General features: G+C 34.5%; 1 pseudogene; it reads right to left on the minus strand.

Moving 5' to 3' along the window:
• Positions 1–6,240: 6,240 nt before the first annotated feature.
• Positions 6,241–6,340, minus strand: LOC132521462 (U6 spliceosomal RNA; annotated as a pseudogene).
• Positions 6,341–23,416: the final 17,076 nt, after the last annotated feature.

Genomic DNA, 23,416 nt, shown 5'->3' on the forward strand with positions numbered 1-23,416 from the left:
GACAACTGTCATATCAGCGTGCATTTAAAAAAAGACATCAAAATTGGTGAATTTTTGTGTAGCCATTTTATTGAAGATGGAAGAAAAAAAAGCAACATTTTTGGCATATTATGCTTTATTATTTCAAGAAAGGTAAAATCACAACTGAAACACACAAAAAGATTTGTGCAGTGTATGGAGAAGGTGCTGTGACTGATCGAACATGTCAAAAGTGGTTTGCGAAGTTTTGTGCTGGAGGTTTCTCTCTAGATGATGCTCCACGGTCGGGTAGACCAGTTGAAGTTGATAGCAATCAAATAAAGACATTAATTGAGAACAATCAACATTATACCACGAGACAGATAGCTGACATGCTCAAAATATCTAAATCAAGCGTTGAAAATCATTTGCACCAGTTTGGTTATGTTAATCGCTTTGTTGTTTGGGTTCCACATAAGTTAAGCGAAAAAACCTTCTTGACCATATTTCCGCATGAGATTCTCTACTTAAACATAATGAAAACGTTCTGTTTTTAAAACAAATTGTGATGGGCGATGAAAAGTGGATACTGTACAATAATGTGGAATGGAAGAGAACGTGGGGCAAGTGAAATGAACCACCACCAACCACACCAAAGGCTGGTCTTCAACCAAAGAAGGTGATGCTGTGTATATGGTGGGATTGGAAGGGAGTCTTCTATTTTGAGCTCCTTCCGGAAAACCAAAATGATTAATTCCAACGAGTACTGCTCCCAATTAGACCAACTGAAAGCAGTACTCGATGAAAAGCATCCAGTATTAGTCAACAGAAAACACATAATCTTCCATCAGGACAATGCAAGACAGCATGTTTCTTTGATGACCAGGCAAAAATTGTTACAGCTTGGCTGGGAAGTTCTGATTTATCCACCATATTCACCAGACATTGTACCTTTGGATCTCTATTAATTTAGGTCTTTACAAAATTCTCTTGATGGAAAATATATCAATTCCCTGGAAGCAAAGGAAAAAAGGCACCTGGGACAGTTTTTTGGTCAAAAAGATAAAAAGTTTTGGGAAGACGGAATTATGAAGTTGCCTGAAAAATGGCAGAAGGCAGTGGAACAAAAGGGTGAATACGTTGTTCAATAAAGTTCTTGATCAAAATGAAAAATGTGCCTTTTACTTTTACTTAAACACCGAAGGCACTTTTTGGCCCACCCAATAAATAGTTAAACTATGTCTTCAAGCACTTTTTTTTCTTCAAGAACCTTTAAATTTTGTTTTAACATGATTTCTTTTCTTACACATGCCTATTTTATTACAGTAAACTTCCTGATACATCATCCTCTCATTCAATATTATTAAAATCCTCTGCAATCTGAGCTCTTATCTTTATTTAACTGTTCTTCCTAAGTGACCCTCAGGCCACAAAGCTGAGAATCAAGGATCAAGCATTTAACAAAAATCTTCTGAATTTTGTTTGGTCCTAAAACAAACATACTATACTTACCCTCATTTTATATTAAAAATGTGCAATTTGTCACACTTCTGTATATAACAAAAATGTTAAAACCTTCCCCAAAACATACTTTTTAATCTGACATGGTCAAAAGACATAAAACTATGGTAAAAATGTTTGCAGCTCCGCCTCTGTTTGCCAGCAGAGGTTGCTCTTAGGTTAGTGATTACCTTGAGATTACATGATATCAAGAATATTAAGCAGCTGAATGGAAGCTACATTATGATGTAATTATGCAGAAGTTAGATTTAAATTGAAAAATAACTACTTGAGTGACTCTTACATGTGTGTTAATCTCCGTATCATCAGAAATTATGCTCTTTACAAAGATACCTCTGTAGCAGAGCAGAAAGCGACATTCATGAAATGAAAACTGTTTATGGCTTGCCAGGAGCTAAGAATTGCTAATTTAGAAAATCAGAAAAAACTTGAGGCTAATCAAGATGGATTTATAAAATCATATACTTATTCTAATCTTAGCATTTCTTTGGTTTGCTAAAAAAAAGTGCAAACCTGTGCACATCTGTTTAAACAAATGTAAAAGTACAGGTAATTGCACATATATGAGAAAAATATTTTGTTATAAATTTTAAATTTAAAAAATATTTACTTGGTGATAAGCAGAATGGATAAAACTAGCAGTGATGTGCAGCCTATTTCATTTTCTTACATAGATCCATGAATGTGCCAAGTTCATTTCACAAAGAATAATTGTAGAGTTTGAATTCCCTTGTGGTAATTCTGACATATAAAATTAATTAAATCCAATACTTCATTAAAATGGTACTTTAAAAACCTATTTAATTAAAAAAAATTTAAATGTCAGAGAACATTATGAAATAGAACTTTTATCTTCATTGTTAGGAATTTGAAGCTTTGAAGAAAAAAACTTCCAAGAGTAATATGATATTTATTTTGCAAATATACATTTGAAACCAAGAAGCATATGAAATACCATTTTAAACCACTTTGTTAGTAATAATAGATTATCTATAACAATGCTCTATATTGGGTGTCAGCAAACTTTTCCTATAATGAGCCAAGTAATAAATAATTTAAGTTTTGTAGGCCATATGCTCTCCATAATAACTATTTAGGCACATTGTAGCACAAAGGCAGCCATAGACCGTATGTAAAGGAATGACTGTGGCTTACTTTCGTTAAAACTTTATTTACAAAACAGCTGGTGGACCAGATCTGTTTTGTGGACGGTAGTTTGCCAATCCCTGAGCTATATCATAATATTACAGAAAAAAAACTAAATGATTTTTATCAATAAATTTTTATTTCAACTCCACTTATTGTTTCATAACATCTGTTGGGGACATGACATTTTTTGTTATACTTTACAATATGTTACAATTAGATTAATGTGTTTCCATTATCAATATTTTTACACCTGATGCCATAGATTATACCCTTTAAATATACAGTATATGTATTTTTTCATTCCAGTGTTACTACCTTTTATAAGTAAAAATTATAAACAAAATTTAAAATGTCACTCTTTGGAAAAATTTTCATATGTCCTATAGTTAAAGTTACTAGAAATTATAACCCTTGTTTTCTTTCTTTTTCTTTTTTTTTTTGCAGAAATGTTTATTTTATCCCAGATTATTTTTGCTAATTTTGTGTTATTTTTTGGTCATATATTAAAAATAATATATTAATATATAACTCATATTGGTTTTATATTAGACAGGCAATAATAGTTTCAGTGCTAAGATATTCTGTAAGAATATGGATAAGTAAGGTATTTTAAACTCCTTCACAGAAGAGCTCAAATTCTATCTTTGTTATTTTATTTTAAAAATTACTATTGTTGTGGTCATTTGGCTATTATAAGGAGAAATTTTGATTGAGCCATTCTCAGCATTGCTCATCCAATTGACAGGCCTGATGATAGTTGACCATATCAAATATTATTTAGAAGCCATTGTCCCAATAATGTCTAACCAGTAGTAATGGGAGTAATAATACAAATAATAACAATTGGAAACAACTGTATTTCACTTTATGATTGCCTGCTTGATATCTTGCAAAAGAAGAAAAAGAGTCTTAGAAAAATTTGCTTATTTGTTTAGTCAACCTACCAAAACTATTTATTGAGATTTTTAGTTATATAGGCAGGAGCAAGTTATACACTTGCTCAAAAGTGAGATGACGGAGTTGTGCTTCACAATACAGCAGTCTGTGGCTGACTGCTTCTCAGCTGGGAAACCACATGGATCTCATATAACTTTGCCTTCGTTCAAAAACATCTGATTTCTGAATTTATATACAAACCCTATTTGTTTGCTATTATGATCACATCACTACTGATTTAAACATATAGCTGCTATGTTACCATATGCATTGGTATTAAAGATATAAATAACATACAAGTCTACATATACATTTTAAATACCTTTAAATATTGAAATATCTAAACACTATCTTCTAAAAAGATGTTTCTTAAATTTAATATATTTAAGGATATGTTTTAATGAATTCTTTAGAACCAACAAAATTAAAAGGTGATCTTCTACAGTATTTGTTATTAAGCCCTCTATGTATCATATAAGAATTTTTATATTTCTTGTAAAGAGTCATTGTTTATTTAGAATTTAATATATGTTAAAATATTTTCCTGTCACAAATATTAGCTCACAACAAAAATTTTAAACCTGAACTTTTAAACTAATTTCATGTAATTTCAGTTAACCGTGGGTCTGAAAACCGTATAAATGTAATTTTTTAAATTCAAATTTAATTTTGAAAACTGCCCTTTGGTAAACTAAATGCATGCTTTCTTCAAACCCTTAAAATGATTACATAACTGTCTTAAAATATTTTATTTGCTTAATATGTAAAAATATTTTCCTATGAGGTATTAATACTTTAATACTGACATTAAAATGAATGTTTTTCCATTAGGAAAAATAGTGATGTCATTCATGCATAGAGTGTTTTCGGACTTCCATTTCTTTAGTGGAGAAAACAAGGTCACAAATAATTTAGAAGAAAATTTAGATCACAGTTGGCTTTTCTGCCAAGAAATGGAAAAAAAATTTTAAATTTTAGCTTCCTGATATGCATCCAGGATATGCATAAAGGATATGCATATATTCAAATATAGGTAATTTTCATCTAAGAGCCCAAGAAATATGCATGTTAATAAAGGCATTTTAAATACCATATCTTGATTTCATACTATGCATATTTAGGTACATGTGACTTGTTTCTATTGAAATAAAGCATTAATTTTGGTCACATTCAAATGTTACCAAGAATATACGTTGTATTTGTATCTATTGGAGCTGTCACTGGTTGTATGTTATCCTGGTTTACGGTAAGGGAGGGTAATATGGAATAAACTTGAGCCTAGACCTAAACTTCCTCCATGAATGAACATATTTATCTGTATACTCTAGGATTAAGACCATGTCTCCAGACAGTACTCACTACTTAAAAGCCATCTGAAAATAAAAGTGGGTTTTGTATTTGGTTCCTCAGTTTATCCTCACACAAATTTAGCACTACAATCACTTCGGTGAATCTGTAAAGTGTGTATATCCAAGCAGTATGACTAGACCATCTTTCTAAACTAAGTCTTATGTACAGTATTTTATTGAACTGTTAACTAGTGGAAAATATTTAAAAATAAATAAAAGAGAGAGAAAGGAAAAAAGAGACACAGAGATAGAGAGAAATCAGTTATTAGATTTTAAAGTAAAATAGTTGGGGGAGATTAGGGCTTGGCAGCTGAAGATCTATCATATTCACAGTTGCCGTAATGTACTTTATTTTTTATTTATTTTTTATATTATTTATAATATATATAATATATAATATATATTATATATAATATATAATATATAAACATATAGCTTATATATATATAACATATAGCTTATATAGCTTATATATATAAATATATATATAACATATAGCTTATATATATAAATATATAAACATATATTATATATAATTATATATAATTATATATATATAATTATTTATATTGGAGTATAATTGCTTTACAATGGTGTGTTAGTTTCTGCTGTATAACAAAGTGAGTCAGCTATATGTGTACATATATCCCCATATCCCCTCCCTCTTGCGTCTCCCTCCCACCCTCCCTACCCCACCCCTCTAGGTGGTCACAAAGCACCGAGTTGCTCTCTATGCTATGCAGCTGCATCCCACTAGCTATCTATTTTACATTTAGTAGTGTATATATGTCAATGCTATTCTCTCACTGCATCCCAGCTTACCCTTCCCCCTCCCAGTGTCCTCAAGTCCATTCTCTACATCTGCGTCTTTATTCCTGTCCTGCCCGTAGGTTCTGCAGAACCTTTTTTTTCTTTTATTTTAGATTCCATATATATGTGTTAGCATACGGTATTTGATTTTCTCTTTCTGACTTATTTCACTCTGTATGACAGTCTCTAGGTCCATCCACCAATAACTCAATTTCATTTCTTTTTAAGGCTGAGTAATATTCCATTGTATATATGTGCCACATCTTCTTTATCCATTCATCTGTCGATGGACACTTTGGTTGCTTCCATGTCCTGGCTATTGTAAATAGTGCTGCAATGAACATTGTGGTACATGACTCTTTTTGAATTATGGTTTCCTCAGGGTATATGCCCAGTAGTGGGATTGCTGGGTCATATGGTAGTTCTATTTTTAGTTTTTTAAGGAACCTCCATACTCTTCTCCATAGTGGCTGTATCAGTTTACATTCCCACCAACAGTGCAAGAGGGTTCCCTTTTAAAAATATGGAATGCTTCACGAATTTGCGTGTCATCTTTGCGCAGGGACTATGCTAATCTCTGTATCGTTCCAATTTTAGTACATGGGCTGTGGAAGCAAGCATGCCATGACGTATTTTAAGTACAGGCCTTGACACAATAGATATGCAATGAATATTTGCTGAATAACAAATGATTGAACAGTATAGGATTTTGATCCTCCAAATCTTTATAGAAGGTTTCTTGTATTTTTTAAATAAACAAAGAAGAGTGCATATTATATGCTGGCAGTTTTCTAAGAATTTTATGAAAATTAATTTATTTAATCTTCCTCAAAATTGTATTAGGTAGGTACCAATTTTATTCCTATTTTATGATAGAAAGATTTACTAACTTGCCCAAGATCAAAGCTAGACAGACTCTGTACAAGGTCTGTGCTCTTAATCACATCACTAATTCTACTTCACATAACTGATACTGAACTGTGTGCCACCCAAATTTTATCAAAATCCAGCTGAGATTGTGAGTTTGTATGTGTGTTTATATATGTGTGGCAGGAAGGGAGGTGGTGCTTAAGAGATGTGGCCTCTTCCCATATCTCGATGCCAGTGTTCTCACCCTTTTTTTCTTTCCTCTAACATAACTGGAGTACGTACTACTTGGATTGGATTGTGCATACCAGAGAAAATACTCTCTTAGTGAGCATTTTAGTCTCAGGGGTGAAAAATGGTATAGTTAAAAATTGATCTCCCCCATCAGGTTCTTCCCAGGTGAAGCATTCCTCTCTTTTATTCTTCTTTCTCTATTCCAATGCAAATCTATATTCTGAAACTCAGTATTACATTTATTACAAGGAGGTTGTTGGGATGCATCACATCACTTAGCATCTCCTAAAGAGAGATGTTCCTAAGTGCCAACAAATCTGTTGTTTTCCTCAAACAATTGATATGTTTATATTTTGTAGACATTGTAAACTGAGAGGCAGATCATGTTCCATTTTTTGCTTTGACTACCATAATATGATATTTAAAAGTTGCAACTCTTTTTTTAAAAGTTTTTATAAATGTAATGACCTGCACAAACCTGGTCTAGTTTTCACCCAGTCTGCATTTTCCCTTAGCCGTAATGCTCAGCAATTTAACTGTAGGTATTTTAAAGGCAGCCTTTATTTTTTAATGAAGCAGTGTAAAATAAATAAAATACCAAGGGTAAGAGAAAAAATATAGTAGTCAAAACAGTTGCTCAATGTCAAAAAATTGGAAATAGGATGCTTCTATAAGCAGGTGGTGGGGAATCCAGGGACAACACAATAACTGAATGTCTAAGTTAGCATGTTTCAGCTGACTCCTGAAAGAATGTAGTATGGGGCAAATTACCAAGACAAGCACTTATGGGTAAAGCACCCAGGTTTAAGAGCTAGTACATACACTAAGGAAAGTTTAGTTGAGAAACCCAAAAGTCATTCTTGATGATTCTCTCACCCTTAACCCTATTTTTAAGTTATCAAATCTAGCTGATCCTGTCTGGGAAACCTTCTCATATGCTCTTCTTTATGTTTATCTCCTGTGGCACCAGTCTCACCTGGAATACTGCAATGGCCTCATAGTTGGTTTCCTCTTCCTTCTTTTGTCTTCCTAATGAAATCTTCATATTTTAGCCAGAATTATCTTTTTAAAAATCACGGCCATAAATATGTCTCTACAATGTTTATATTCCTTCAGTGGTTCCCAGTTTCTGTTAAAATGAAATCTGGGGGCTGATGTGTCTTTTTGTTTTCCATTCCTTGCCACTCTTCTAGCTGCTCGTTTCACACCACTTTCCCTTGTGACTCAGCCACACTCACCTGACTCAGGTTTCTAGAATAAGTCCTTTTCCTTCCTGCCTTAGGGCTATTGCACCTAGCACTTCTCTCTCCCTTCTCCCCTCCCTTACCCCTACTTACAGTCTTCCTCCTGCCCTATGTCTGGTTAATTCTTTTTCATCTTTTGCATCTTCATCTCATAAACCATTTTTGTAGTGATGATTCTCCCTGGACCTCTCAGCCTGGGTCAGAGCCCTTGCTCTATGCTGTCAATGCATGCTGTACTTCTGTGTGTGTCAGTAATGTCTATATTGCCAGCAACTAGCAGTCTTGGGCATGCAGTCATTCCTGTATAAATTGTTGTTTAATAAAAGAATGAATGACGAGCAGCAACGATGATTTCGTACTGATTTTCATTCATTTGAACTAAACATCTTAAATTCTTCGTGGTTAAGGTCAGAAATGGTCTTGGTGGCAGAGTCAGGCTACGCAAGTAACCAGGATTCTCATGATTCCAGAGCTATGGGGAAAGGAGACAAGGCCTGATAGATTGCTTCTATATTCACATTAAGACTCCAATCTGCTAGTAGATTTTAGAGAAGGTACTCCATGATTCTGAACTATGATGTCAACATGTTTTCTTAGCTAACAGCATTCCAGTTAAAAGAATTTACACAGCTGATGTCTTTCATAGTGTACAAGTATAGGATTCTCCTGAAATCTTGGAGTGAAGTTTTGCTGTGAAATATAGCAAAATTATTCCTGGGTCTCCTTTAAGTGAGAAAGAGACAGAGAGAGAGAATATGAATCTTGGTCACTGAGGATCCCAAGCAATCTTATGATGACCATTTTGTCTTTATTCCCATTACTTCATTTTGGAAGTTAATCTATGAAATGCTATGTGTTTTTTTGCAATTAAACTAGTGAGTAAAGATTCATCTTTAAATACCATTATGGGTGAGTATGTTAATTTATTTCTCTGATATATTTTGTACTAATTCATGAAATAAGATCAGGACTCATTCCTTGATTGGCTTACTGAATAACGGAACCTGTTGATTTTAAAGAAGACTGGCATATTTTAGCAAAATTTTTTTAATTATAAAAATCATATAGGCCAATAATAGAAAATTTGGAAACTTTAGAACACTAAAGATTTGTCCAGCTACCCAAAAGCCAGTACTGTTACTTCTCTGGCACTTTGCCATGTGTCTTTTAGAGGAAAACTCTGAACTTGAAATACAACCTCAGAAACACCAAAGGATACACAATATTAAGTAAGAGATAAGGCAGCTTACTAAAAGGACCTAAGGCTGTAAACTCACTGTGGCTAGGCAGAAGCTGGGTGTCAATCATACAGCTTACAGGAGAAAAGATGTGGCAGGGTAGAAATGAAAATGTTGGTTTAGTTAATTTAAATAAACTTTACAGTATTTATTTTCAATTAAAAATTGAACTATGTTGTCACTACTAAAACTGCTTATTTCATTTATATATACACACATATATATGTTATAAATATATATAACATTTTACATAGATGTCTGCCATAAAGGAAACAAAGTTTTAGCATAAATAGTACTGAAATTTGAATTGTTAATTATTATAACATAATTATCATTTTTAAAGTTTTTAAATTTTTTGTTATGTATTTCCAACATTAAAACTTGTGATTGATCTCAACATCCTTGAGACTATGCCCTGACCCACTTCCAAGAAAAGAGGAATGGCCAGTCGCATGTCACCATTTAACCTGATAAGAAAATTTTGTATGCTTTTGCTGTTGAGTGGATCTTTACCTAATCAGATTACAAGAAAATATAAGGTAGTATTTATAATTTATTATTTGTAGTTTGTTTTATTTTGTTCTGCTTTTGCTACCCTAAATGGTCTAGGTCAGCCATCTCCAACATTTTTGGCACCAGGGACCGGTTTCATGGAAGACAATTTTTCCATGGGGGTGGGGGTTGGGTGGTTCAGGAGTTAATGTGAGCGATGGAGAGCTATGGGGAGGGCAGATGAAGCTTTGCTTACTCGCCGCCACTCACCTCCTGCTGTGCGGCCCAGTTTCTAACAGGCTGCGGTCCGCGGCTTGGGGATTGGGGACCCCTGGTCTGGGTAATGGGAGAGAAAAATTTCATATTGCCAATATTATATGCATATTGCAATACATCCTTAGATATTTGGAATACCTAGAATTTATATTATTGGAATCAGAAATGTAACTCATATGCCACAATATTTGTGCTGATTGTTTTGACAGACATCTTTTTGTAATAAATAACCCTCTACCCTTCCTTAGTAAATAGGTGATTCTGAATGTAAGTTATACTTCTCTTTATGATTCTGAGCAAATGAATTTTATTAGAAGAAAAGAATGTCCAATGACAACAGATTCAGGTAATCTGATCTCTGTTATTACCAGAGTAGGAATAGCTTTGCTTATGGAATGAAACACTCCAAGTCCATTGGATAAGAATATGTTTACTCTGAACTGTGCTAGGATGAGCCCTGAAAATTTGTCCACTATGATGCAGTTTTTCTAACCTGATTTCAGTACTTACCAACTGTGTAGCCTTGGGCAGGTTCCTTTTCCTCTGGGCCTCAGTTTTAATATGATAATAATCATATTTATTTTGTACTGTTTGTGTGGGGATTAAGTGAAAGATATTCTAAAGAGCTTAGAATACTGTTTGAAATGTAGTAAATGCTCAATGATTTTAGGTTTATTTCATGTCCAGCTAATTCTCCTTAAAGGCATGCATTGTTTATATATTTTAATGTATTCAGTCAAGACAGAATCAGGTCTTGTGACCTCATATCCCTTATGCTTCTTTAAGATAGTTCACATACCATTGTTCTGATTAATTATTCATTGATATGATTAAAAATCTAATGTTTAGAGAGGAATGGTTTTCTTCACAACTATCTCTCAATGTAAACTATTGAAAAATGTCTGCACTTCTGAGGAAAAATTAATACTACTTATATACATACATACGGATATATTATAAATTTTATCATATATTTTGGTATGGTATATATATCATAAATTTTGGTATGATCTAGTGTAAAGCATATGAAGTCAGGAGGCAGGGGCTTACATTCAATGTAATTTAGACATGCTTCTGAATGGCAAAGAAATTGTCAAATCTCACTATTCACAACCTGTTGCAAAGTGCTTCCTGCCCAGCATTCTTTCTCTGCCGTCCTGTACTGCTCAGGTGTTCTGAGATTACCCTCTGTCAAATCATGAGGTTTCTGAGTGCTTTTAAAAATCTCCCACAAAAGTTTTAAATGAAATAATGAGGTCAGTTAAAATTTTTGAGATGGCTGCAGATGAGAACTCCTGTGAAAAGGTGTCACTAATTGAGCCAAAATAGTTTTCAGCTGCAGTGTAAAACTAACAGATTACCCACCTCATGTTTCAAATTATTGTAAACTCTTTTAGAACAATAGGTGACAATCTGCCAAGATTAAATACAGAATTAAACTGCAACCTTATTAAATAACACAAAGGTTTCGTATTTTAAAATTTTAGTCGAGGAAGACAGATTAATGCAGATAAGGGCTGCCGGCTAATACTCTCTGAGTTTCCTTTGGATATTTAAGGTGATGTTATTTTGTTTAGTTGTGAAATTTATATTCACCTTTCTTCATAAACATAAATTTTTAAAGATTTAAGAGAGTAAGTCCTAAGAGTTCTCATCACAAGGAAAAAATACTTTTTAAATTTTATATTTATATGAGATAATGGATGCTCACTAAACTTACCATGGTAATTATTTCATGATGTTTGTTAAGTCAAACCATTATGCCATATACCTTAAACTTTTACAGTGCTATATGTCAGTTATGTCTCAATAAAACTGGAAGAATAAAAAAACAAATGAATAACTAGAACAAAAAATCCTTTAAATTGCTGAAAATTATTTTCAGATAAACCAACCATCCCTGAAAGATAAGGTCATTTTATAATTGTGGAGGGAATGTTTCAGTATAACATAAGTGTTTCTGAAAACTCCATTGTTTGAATCCTAAGGGTCAGGGTCCTCTTGAGTCCCTATCTGAAGACTGATTTCATCAGTTATCTTTAGTGAAAGATACTGAGCATGTATAAAGATGGTGGTGATGATCGTGGCAGTGTTTGCTGCAACAACAAAATAGCTACCAATATTTTAGTACTTTTGTGATCCATAAAATATATGAAGTAATTAACGTATTTTATCAATTTATTCTACCAAATATTGAAGTAATTTTTTAATCTGCATTTTCTAGATAAAATTGAAGCTTTGAAGGGTTAAGTTACTAAGTGTGATTATTCAGTAAACTAACTTAAACTCAGGTCTTTTGGACTCCAAAATTTTTGCTTTTAACCAATAACAGTGTATTTATTTATTTTTTATTTTTTTATATCTTTACTAGAGTATAATTGCTTTACAATGTTGTGTTAGTTTCTGTTGTACAACAAAGTGAATCAGCTATAAGTATACATATATCCCCATATCCCCTCCTACTTGAGCCTCCCTCCCACTCTCCCTATCCCACCTCTCTAGGTCATCACAAAGCATCAAGCTGATCTCCCTGGGCAATGCAGCAGCTTCCCACTAGCCATCCATTTTTACATTTGGTAGTGTATATACATCAATGCTAGTCTCTAATAACAATGTATTTGATTATGCATACAAAATGAATGAACAATTAAATGCTCGAGATAGGTTTTGAAAACTTTACTTTTTCACATTAATTATAGAAATTGAACTTAAAATTATAATTTGAGACACTGGTTCCATTAGCTAATTTCATATTATCAAAACTTGAATTTATTTTAGAGGTATCTTATATTTTCGAGAATTAAATATTATCTTACAGTTTATATCTCACCAATTTTCTTTCTACTTTCATTCAAGTTTCTCAGAACTGCCTAAATATTGGGTTGGCCAAAAGGTTTGTTCGTTTTTTCCCGTAAAATGTTTCTAGTAGCACTTAGTTGTCTTTAATTTCATTCGAAACAGTTTTGTTAGATTGTATTGTGACAGCTGTCATATCAGTGTGCATTAAAAAAAAAAACTTATCAAAACTGGTGAATTTTTGTGTAGCCATTTTAATACTGAAGATGGAAAAAAAAAGCACAACATTTTCGGCATATTATGCTTTATTATTTCAAGAAAGGTAAAAACGCAACTGAAACGCCCAAAAAGATTTGTGCAGTGTATGGAGGTGCTGTGGCTGATCAAACATGTCAAAAGTGCTTTGCGGGGCTTCCCTGGTGGCGCAGTGGTTGAGAGTCTGCCTGCTGATGCAGGGGACGCCGGTTCGTGTCCCGGTCCGGGAAGAGCCCACATGCTGCGGAGCGGCTAGGCCCGTAAGCCATGGCCGCTAAGCCTGCGTGTCCGGAGCCTGTGCTCCGCAACGGGAGAGGCCACAACAGTGAGAGGCCCGTGTACCGCAAAAAAAAAAAAAAAAAAAAAAGTGGTTTGCGAAGTTTCGTGCTATAGATTTCTCACTGGACGATGCTTCATGGTCGGGTAGACAAGTTGAAGTTGATAGCGATCAAATCGAGACATTAATTGAGAACAATCAGTGTTGTACCATGTGGATGATAGCTCAAAATATCCAAATCAAACGTTGAAATTCATTTGCACCAGCTTGGCTATGTTCATCGCTTTGATGTTTGGGGTCCACGTCAAGTTAAGCGAAAAAAACCTTGACCGTGTTTCCGCACACGATTCCCTATTCAAACATTATGAAAATATTACATTTTTGAAACAAATTGTGACAGGCAATGAAAAATGGATACTGTACAATAACGTGAAATGGAAGAGACCGTGGGGCAAGTGAAATGAACCACCACCAACCACACCAAAGGCCGGTCTTCATTCAAAGTAGGTGATGTTGTGTATATGGTGGGATTGGAAGGGAGTCCTCTATTATGAGCTTCTTCCAGAAAACCAAATGATTAATTCCAACAACTACTGCTCACAGTTAGACCAACTGAAATCAGCACTCGATGAAAAGTGTCCGGAATTAGTCAACAGAAAACACATAATCTTCCATCAGGATAATGCAAGACTGCATGGTTTCTTTGATGACTAGGCAAAAACTGTTAGAGCTTGGCTGGGAAGTTCTGATTCATCCGCCATATTCACCAGACATTGCAGCTTCAGATTTCCTTTTTTTTTTTTCGGTCTTTACAAAATTCTCTTAATGGAAAAAATTTCAATTCCCTGGAAGACTAGTAAAGGCACCTGGGACAGTTTTTTGGTCAAAAAGATAAGTTTTGGGAAGATGAAATTATGAAGTTGCCTGAAGTATGGCAGAAGGTAGTGGAACAAAAGAGTGAAGACATTGTTTACAGTAAAGTTTTTCATGAAAATGAAAAATGTGTCTTATTTTTCCTTAAAAACCTAAGGCACTTTTTGGCACACCCAATATTAACTAGTGTGAAGTGCTTTCAAATCCTCTGTCACTTATCCTCTTCAACTTCTAGAAATAACTTTTAGAGTCCCCATTTTACTTCCTGTAGTAGAAATGATAGAGATGTTAGAATTCAGGAGTCTGACATTAAAGAGCATTTGGTAAGATAAGGACAGCTTTTCAAGTTACTGCAGACATGTAATACTAAAGGTTTTACTACTGCAAAAGGTGTATTTCTGTAACTCCAGCCTCTGATAGCGATTTCCTAACTACTTGCCATCTATTTGCTGAACTAATTACCACAAACTGTAGGTTTTTCACTATGGCCACTCTCCATTTCCAAAGCAATATGTGTATTACTCAGGATAGGTTAGAATATGCTGAAGAATGAAATAAAACCCAAAATACCAATGGCTTAATACTTTAAATGTTTACTTCTCATTGAGGCATCATCTGATTCATACCAGGTGTCTTGCTAGATGTCTCTCCTCCAAGTATTGACTCATGGGTTTAAGCCATTTCTGTCTTTTAGTCATGCTCTTGAAGAACATGACTTTCAAGATCACCATGACAAAAGAGAGGGCCAGAAGGTTTGATGGGGTGTTTTAAATGGCTAGAGCAGTGAGTTTTTTACATCTCTTTTGTCTGTACTACATAGGCAGTCACATGACCAACATAATTGCAAGGGTGACTAGAAAATCTAGAGGAGCACATGGGAATAGTCTCTGCCACAGTCTCTTATTGAATGATCTTACTGAATTTCAAAATCTGATGCAACCTATAAAATCTTTACTATTAAGATAACTGGAACAATTTTGGACAGTTGATGTCACTCTGAACCTTTCTATGCCTTTCATATTTTATTAATGATTCATTTAGATATTTATTAATAATTTTTAAAATATTTGTTTAAACTATAATATAATTCCTGTTCTGTTGGAATTACATTTCCACCTAATCTTATTCTCAACCAAGTTTCAAGCTGCTCGGAGACAGGAACATTGTTTATTATTCCTCACAAACCCAATTAGCCTCAAGTGGTGCTATGCCTAATAAAATCTTAAAAATGTGTTAATCTGATTTCCTTTATAAATACTACAGTAAATGTAGGTAGGATTAAAAAAATATGAGCATAAGAATTAAAATTATGTTTACTTTATAGGTAAAAAAACACAGCTTTTAAATAATTTTTAATTAAATTGGGCTATCAAAAATGTCTAATAGTGAAAAAATATGCGCTTCATTAAGAGGAAAACTGGAAAGAGTGAAAAGGTAGAAATTATGCAGTACCATGTTATTTGAAAATGTTGATAACATTAAAGTGTTTCTTTATATCTCTTTATGACTCTCTGTGTGGAAAAAATCTCCTTTTGATCACAGCAACTAATTTTCAAATGAGCTATGCCTTCAGACTAAGTATGACCAGCTTTTGGTTATACTTTATTCTCTTTTCAGCAACCAGCTGCAGTAATTCAGATATTTCCTTTTTAGTCTCAATTTTATCACTGTTTTCCTTTGCTACCCTACTTTTCACTGCCATTACATTAGGTCATTGTTCAAAAGAATGATCACAACTGAGCTTATCTACTAAGGCAGATTTAGACTGTAAATGAGTCTACTGCCATTTGTAAACACTCCTTGGTTCCAGAAATCCAGTCTTCATTGCTAAACCCCCACAGCTATGGCTGTGCAGTCTATCATCATCTATAGTGTGCAAAGTCAGAATATGATTACACATATTTTATAAAATGGGAACTGCTGACAACCCAACCCACCAACTAGTGAAAACATATTAGTGTGTGTATATATATATATATATATATATATAAAATGTATACTAATTATGTATCTAGTAATTAATTTTTTAATGACTCACTAAATATTTATGGTCTTTTTTTCTTATGATACAATCATCAGTTTCCCCAAGAGTTATCCTAATTTAGGCAGATATTTAAATAGAATCACTTCATTATGTTTGTTTTTCTGTTGTCTTGGGAACAATGTAATAACACTAGTAAGATATTTTCTTCAGACATGAAAAAGAAAATATTTGGATATTTAAGCTGTTGAAAAATCAAATTTGGAGGATAATATAAACTGGCTAATTGATTATGGATAATATATCAGTGCACTAGGTGATAGACACATAGATAAATAGATATTTATATGCTGATGAATTTCATTAATGTGAATCGAGGATTTCTATTCAATTTTTTTTTTTTTTTTTTTTTTTTGCGGTACGCGGGCCTCTCACTGCTGTGGCCTCTCCCGTTGCGGAGCACAGGCTCCGGACGCGCAGGCCCAGTGGCCACGGCTCACGGGCCCAGCCGCTCCGCGGCATGTGGGATCCTCCCGGACCGGGGCACGAACCCGCGTCCCCTGCATCGGCAGGCGGACTCTCAACCACTGCGCCACCAGGGAAGCCCTATTCAATTGTTTTAACTACTGAAACATTTTCAGGTTAGAATTTATCAAATACTATATGCATGGCAATAGTAGCAACATTTTAAAGGAAGTCCTTAAATTCGCTAAGGCAATGAAGTGTCTATTCTAGTAGATCTCTTAATGTAAAGTTTTGCTTAGTGCATGACCTGAATGACTTTGCTGAATTTTCTTGAGTGGATCAGTACTAATGATATTTCAGTTCTGCTCTCAGAAATTCAAGTATTATGCCTTAATATATTAGAAATTAAATGGTAATTCTTTATATAAAATAATAAGGGGGCAGAAAACATAATAGTTGTACTTCTGAATGATGCAACCAGATTTTTGCCTTTACAGAGTTATCTCCTTTGATTGAGAACATGATTTTAATATATAGTTTTGGTCTGATCTGTTAGCTTTGTTCTTTGGTTTCCCCAGAACTATGACCTGTAAATTCTCAAAGGGTATTGAAGCTTCCTGAATATGTACACTTCTCAAGATACAGGGCAATTTAAAAACTTGTAAGTTATAAACTTAAAAATGTTTTAAAATATGTAAATCCCAGGGTTTGGTCCTAGGTTACCTCTTCTCTCCTATCAACTTTACCTCTCCAGGAGACCTATCCATTCCCCAACTTCTAATATCATCTATAGTTCATCCTCTCCAGGCTTTAGCTCTCTTCTTAGCTTCAAACTGTACATACTAGTGTTTATTTAATCTTTCCACTTACATCTCAAAACATAATTATCCTCACATCTTCCTGTGGTACTTCTATCTTCCTCCTTCACTCTTACTCATATTAATACATAGCATCACATCCACTCTGTTGATTAAATTAACCTATGAATTATTGTTTGTTTTTCTCTCAGCTCTCATACCTTACCCATCTGCAAATCCTGTTGTTTCTTTTTAAAATACAACTTGTTTGCATTGCTACTATCCTAGTCCAAGAAATACTTGCTTATCTGGGATAATGCAGTAATCTATTTAATGGTTTGTCTGTTTCTACTTTACTCCTTAATTAGTCATTCTCCACACAGCAGCCAGTGTGAGCTTTTACAATTCATGGCATCCTTCTGCTCAAAACCCTCCAATGGCTTCTCATTGCAGTTAGAATAAAATCCAAGCTTCATACAAGTCTCTACATGATATAGTCACTGTGTCCCTCTCTTGCTTGTCTCTCTCCCCTCCTCACTGACTTTGCTCTTACTACACTAGGATGCTTATAGTTCATGGAAAACACCAAACTTATTTCCTTGAAACTTGCATCTCCTTTTCCCTCTGCTTGGAACTCTCTGCATTCTGATCTTCATATGTCTGACTTACTCTCTTGACTCAGCCCAAATGTCATCTTCTCAGAGAAACCTTCCATGAAAATCAACCTAAAGAATTGCCTCAGTTTTCTCTATTTTATCCACTGTTTTATTTTGTGCGTAACACTCATCATTACCTGAATTTATCTTACTTGTGTATTATTTTTCTGTCTTCTAAAATATAAACTATTTTGAACGGTGTCCTTTTCTGCTTTTTCACAACTTTATCTCCAACCCCTAGAAGAATAATTGGAAGATCCCAGTATTTTTCCTGGGAGGGTGGGGGCACATAAGAGAGGGACAGAGAGAAAGAGAGACAAGAAATACATATTGTTTATGTACAATATGATACTGAAGTGATTGACATTTGATCCACATTCTCCCTAAACTGGTTTAGGTAAACTCTAGTCTACAAGAGTCCTGGACACAGAACGATTTGGGCGGCAAAAGGGTGTGGAAGATTCTACTAGAGATTTATAAAGTTTTATTTTTTTAAGTCTATTATTCTGTAAAGTTTTGCAGTAAAGGGTCTTACTTATCATATTTAATCAAATGAATCCTAAAGTGAGGTGGCCCTGGAAGGTGTTTTATCCCCCCTTTTAACATACTAACTTTTGGAAATGCTGGTGTAAATCAGCACAGTATCCCACCTGGAAAAGAATTAAGGTAATGAGGGTGACATCTTTTTTCAAAGTTATTTAAAATGAAGACAATGAATAAGAAATATATATTTATTTTTGAAAATTTTATAGAGAATTTGAAGTAACTAAACTGAGAGAAGAGACAAAAATATACTAAAAATAAATTTTAGTACATAGCAGCTAAGTAACCAAGGATGAAAATCCATGAAAGAATAATAATAGCAAAAATAAAAATGAAAAACTGGATACTTTCAATTAGTTCCAGATTTAGAATAATGTTGGAAAATTTTGAACAGAAAATAATGTAATCACGGACTTCCCTGGTGGTCCAGTGGTTAAGAATCCACCTGCCAATGCAGGAGACATGGGTTCCATCCCTGGTCTAGGAAGATCCCACATGCCACGGGGCAACTAAGCCCATGAGCCACAACTACTGAGCCCATGCTCTAGAGCCCATGAGCTGCAACTACTGAGCCCACATGCCGCAACTACTGAAGCCTGCACACCCTGGGGCCCACGTGCTGCAACTACTGAAGCCTGCATGCCTAGAGCCCATGCTCTGCAACAAGAGTAGCCACTGCAATGAGAAGCCCGAGCACCACAATGCAACGAAGAGTAGCTCCCCTCACCACAACTAGAGCAAGCCTGCACGCAGCAGTGAAGACCCAGTACAGCCAAAAACAAAAAAAGAAAAAAAATAATGTAGTCAGGTAAAAAAATGTATAATTACCAAATGTGTTCTTTAGAAAGTCTACGAAAGATGAGATAACATAAACATGAATATCCTCATTATAGTTAAGGAAAGTGAGGTAAAACCAGAATTTCAAACTTAAATTCAGGGAGATATTAGGGAGATTAGATTGAGAGTAGTAAATCCATGAAATTTATATTTAACCACAATGTGAAAGGATAGTTTTTAAAAGCTGCTCTTTAAAAAATCTGATTTTCGGGCTTGCCTGGTGGCGCAGTGGTTGACAGTCCACCTGCCGATGCAGGGGACGCGGGTTCGTGCCCCCATCCAGGAAGATCCCACATGCCGCGGAGCGGCTGGGCCCGTGAGCCATGGCCGCTGAGCCTGCGCGTCCGGAGCCTGTGCTCCACAACGGGAGAGGCCACAACAGTGAGAGGCCCGCATACCGCAAAAAAAAAAAAAAAAAAAATCTGATTTTCAGCTGCATAAAATTTTACCAACATGGCTGTGGTGTTTTTAACTTTCATCATGTATTTATACTTTGCTTTAAAGCTTAGATGAACAGCAAATATGTACGTTAAAAAACAAGCTTGTCATAGATAGGGAATGTATTGTAACACCCAATGGCAAAAAACTGTTTATTTATAGAATTCCCAGGTCTCTATATACCTATCCACAGAATCACTGTTATATTTTTAAACCTCATTCCTGGAAGCACTGCAGATGTCAGATCAATTTAGAGTGCCAAAGAGTACCTCTGGGAATGACATGGCAGCAGCTGAAATAGTATTTGGCCAAATTAAAAATGTATGCCAGTGATGCCAAAAATCACAGTAGCCTGGCAGGTATGTAGCTATTATTTAACTGTATAATTACTGGTTTCTCTACTGAAAAACTATTGGTTGTTTATGCAGTGAAATGGAGCCCATGATTTAGGCAGAGACTCTCTTCTGATGTCAGTAGTAACTGGCTGGGGATTGTATCCAATCACAAAATATAATTTCCCAAGAAAACTATTTGGAAAAAGCTGTTAATAAATTATATTGTAACTCACTTAGAAACAGAAACAGGAGAATATCAATTTAGGGATTATCTTTGACTATAGATTCTTAATAATCAGAATGATGTTCATATTCTGAACTATTTATAAATTTCTGTACAAACAGATTAGCCTGATCTTAGTGTTTACTGAAATTTTTTAAAATTGTAAATATTTACTCTGTAAGACTACTAATAAGGTATTGTTTTTTCAAATAATTTCCTTTGTATGTTCATGGTGCCTAGATCTCTGCTCTCTCACCTGAATGCTGGTCTTCTGGTTAATGTTGCCATTTGGAAAGAACTTTGTTTTCATAGTTCTTAAAATTCCAAACTGGCCAAAGTTGCCCAAGTGTCTGGAAATACAGCATGCGTTCTTAAATTTAGGAGAGTTCATAATATTTATAAATAGGCACCTCTGGTTCTATGTTATTGTCCTCCTAATGGATAATGCTCAGTGGACTACATTTTATTTATATATATATATATATATATATATATATATATATATATATATATATATATATATTTTTTTTTTTTTTTCGGTACGCAGGCCTCTCACTGTTGTGGCCTCTCCCGCTGTGGAGCACAGGCTCCGGACGTGCAGGCCCAGCGTCCATGGCTCACGGACCCAGCCGCTCCGCGGCATGTGCGATCCTCCTGGACCGGGGCACGAACCCATGTCCCCTGCATCGGCAGGAGGACTCTCAACCACTGCGCCACCAGGGAAGCCCCTACATTATGTTTTAAAGTGGGACAATCTGCTATTTGGAAAGTGCTGGAATTTTCCTATTTCATCATTTAAGGAACAATTTTATGCTAAAGACATTACGTCAACATTATAAATGTATTATCTTGAAAAAAAATTGTATCAGGATATTTTCATATTTGTAAGGTTCAGATGTAATTAAAGAGTCTCATTAATCATATATATAGTGGAAAGAATATTAAATTTGATCTGTGTTTGTGTCTTGCCTTTTCCAGGTAGAGCGTGTTTGGTCAAGTCACTTCTCTTTAGTTTAGTTCTTTGATTAATAATATGAGTCCAATAATACCTAAATATGAAATAGTGTTGTTTGTAAATAAATGTAAATAATTATTACATCAACATTACTGTCATCTTTATCATCACCAATTACATCATGATTATCATCAAATTTAATGTAATTGTGGAAGATTCCAGAACTCCCACACTCATAAAGATACAAACAAATCTGAATCCACTATTTACAGGGTTAGAAGGCAGAATTCAGAATTAATATATTATCAAGTAGCAAATACAATTTTGACTATTTTCTATCTATTCTATACTTATTTTCTATCTAATCTATACATGTACCTGTATAGATTTGGGAGGCGCAAATGCTTAATTCAAGTAAAATAAATTATTGGGGGCTTCTAGTCTATTTCATGACCAAGTGGAAATCACAGAAAAGGCTTTGGGCAATCACAAATAAATGAATGCTCTATACTGGATTTTAACTCCCCAAATTATGTTTTTTTTAAAAATAGATCTTTATTGGAATACAGTTGCTTCACAATAGTTTCTGTTGTATAACAAAGTGAATCAGCCATATGAATACATATGTCCCCATATCCCCTCCCTCTTAAGCCTCCCTCCCACCCTGCCTATCCCACCCCTCTAGGTCATCACAAAGCACCGAGCTGATCTCCCTGTGCTATGCTGCTGCTTCCCACTAGCTAACTATTTTACATTCGGTGGTGTATATATGCCGATGCGACTCTCACTTTGCCCCAGCTTCCCCCTCGTACCCCATGTCCTCAAGTCCATTCTCTATGTCTACATCTTTATTCCTGCCCTGCAACTAGGTTCATCAGTTCCATTGTTTTTTTTTTTTTTTTAGATTCCATATACATGTGTTAGCATATGGTATTTGTTTTTCTCTTTCTGACTTACTTCACTTTGTATGACAGACTATAGCCCCATCCACCTCACTACAAATAACTCAATATCGTTTCTTTTTATGGCTGAGTAATATTCCATTGTATATATGTACCACATCTTCTTTATCCATTCATTTGTCGATGGGCATTTAGATTGCTTCCATGTCCTGGCTATTGTAAATAATGCTGCAATGCACATTGTGATATATGTCTCTTTTTGAATTATGGTTTTCTCAGGGTATATGCCCAGTAGTGGGATTGCTGGGTCATATGGTAGTTCTATTTTTAGTTTTTTAAGGGACCTCCATACTGTTTTCCATAGTGGCTGTATCAGTTTACATTCCCACCAACAGTGCAGGAGGGATCCCTTTTCACCATACCTTTTCCAGAATTCATTGTTTCTAGATTTTTTGATACTGGCCATTCTGACCAGTGTGAGTTGATACCTCATTGTAGTTTTGATTTGCATTTCTCTAATAATTAGTGATGTTGAGCATCTTTTCAGGTGCCTCTTGGCCATCTGTATGTCTTCCTTGTTGAAATTTAGGTCTTCTGCCAATTTTTAAACTGGATTGTTTGTTTTAAGTAATGCAGTTATATGTTATAGAACCTAGGAAAGAAATTACATTTGCTAGAGTTATTATATTAATGAATAATGATACAAAAATAATATAAAAATTAGTTTTGATATAAAATATACTTTATTCCATTTGTGCTGGACAATGGTAATCTTAGGTAAAATTAGATTATTAAATAATTCAGAAATTCTCTAATTAAATACACAAATGCAAGTGTTTTTGACAGATTCAATGATCAGCATTGTTGAGGCAAACTTCCAAATCTAGGAAGCAAAACATAAAGGTACACACATCTGGCAAGTAAAACTGTGTGAATCCTTTATCATTCTTTACCAGATTAATTTTTTTTTTTTTTTTTTTTTTTTGTGGTACGTGGGCCTCTCACTGTT

The sequence above is a fragment of the Lagenorhynchus albirostris genome, chromosome 5 (assembly GCF_949774975.1).
Source record: "Lagenorhynchus albirostris chromosome 5, mLagAlb1.1, whole genome shotgun sequence".
NCBI classification, from domain to species: domain Eukaryota; kingdom Metazoa; phylum Chordata; class Mammalia; order Artiodactyla; family Delphinidae; genus Lagenorhynchus; species Lagenorhynchus albirostris.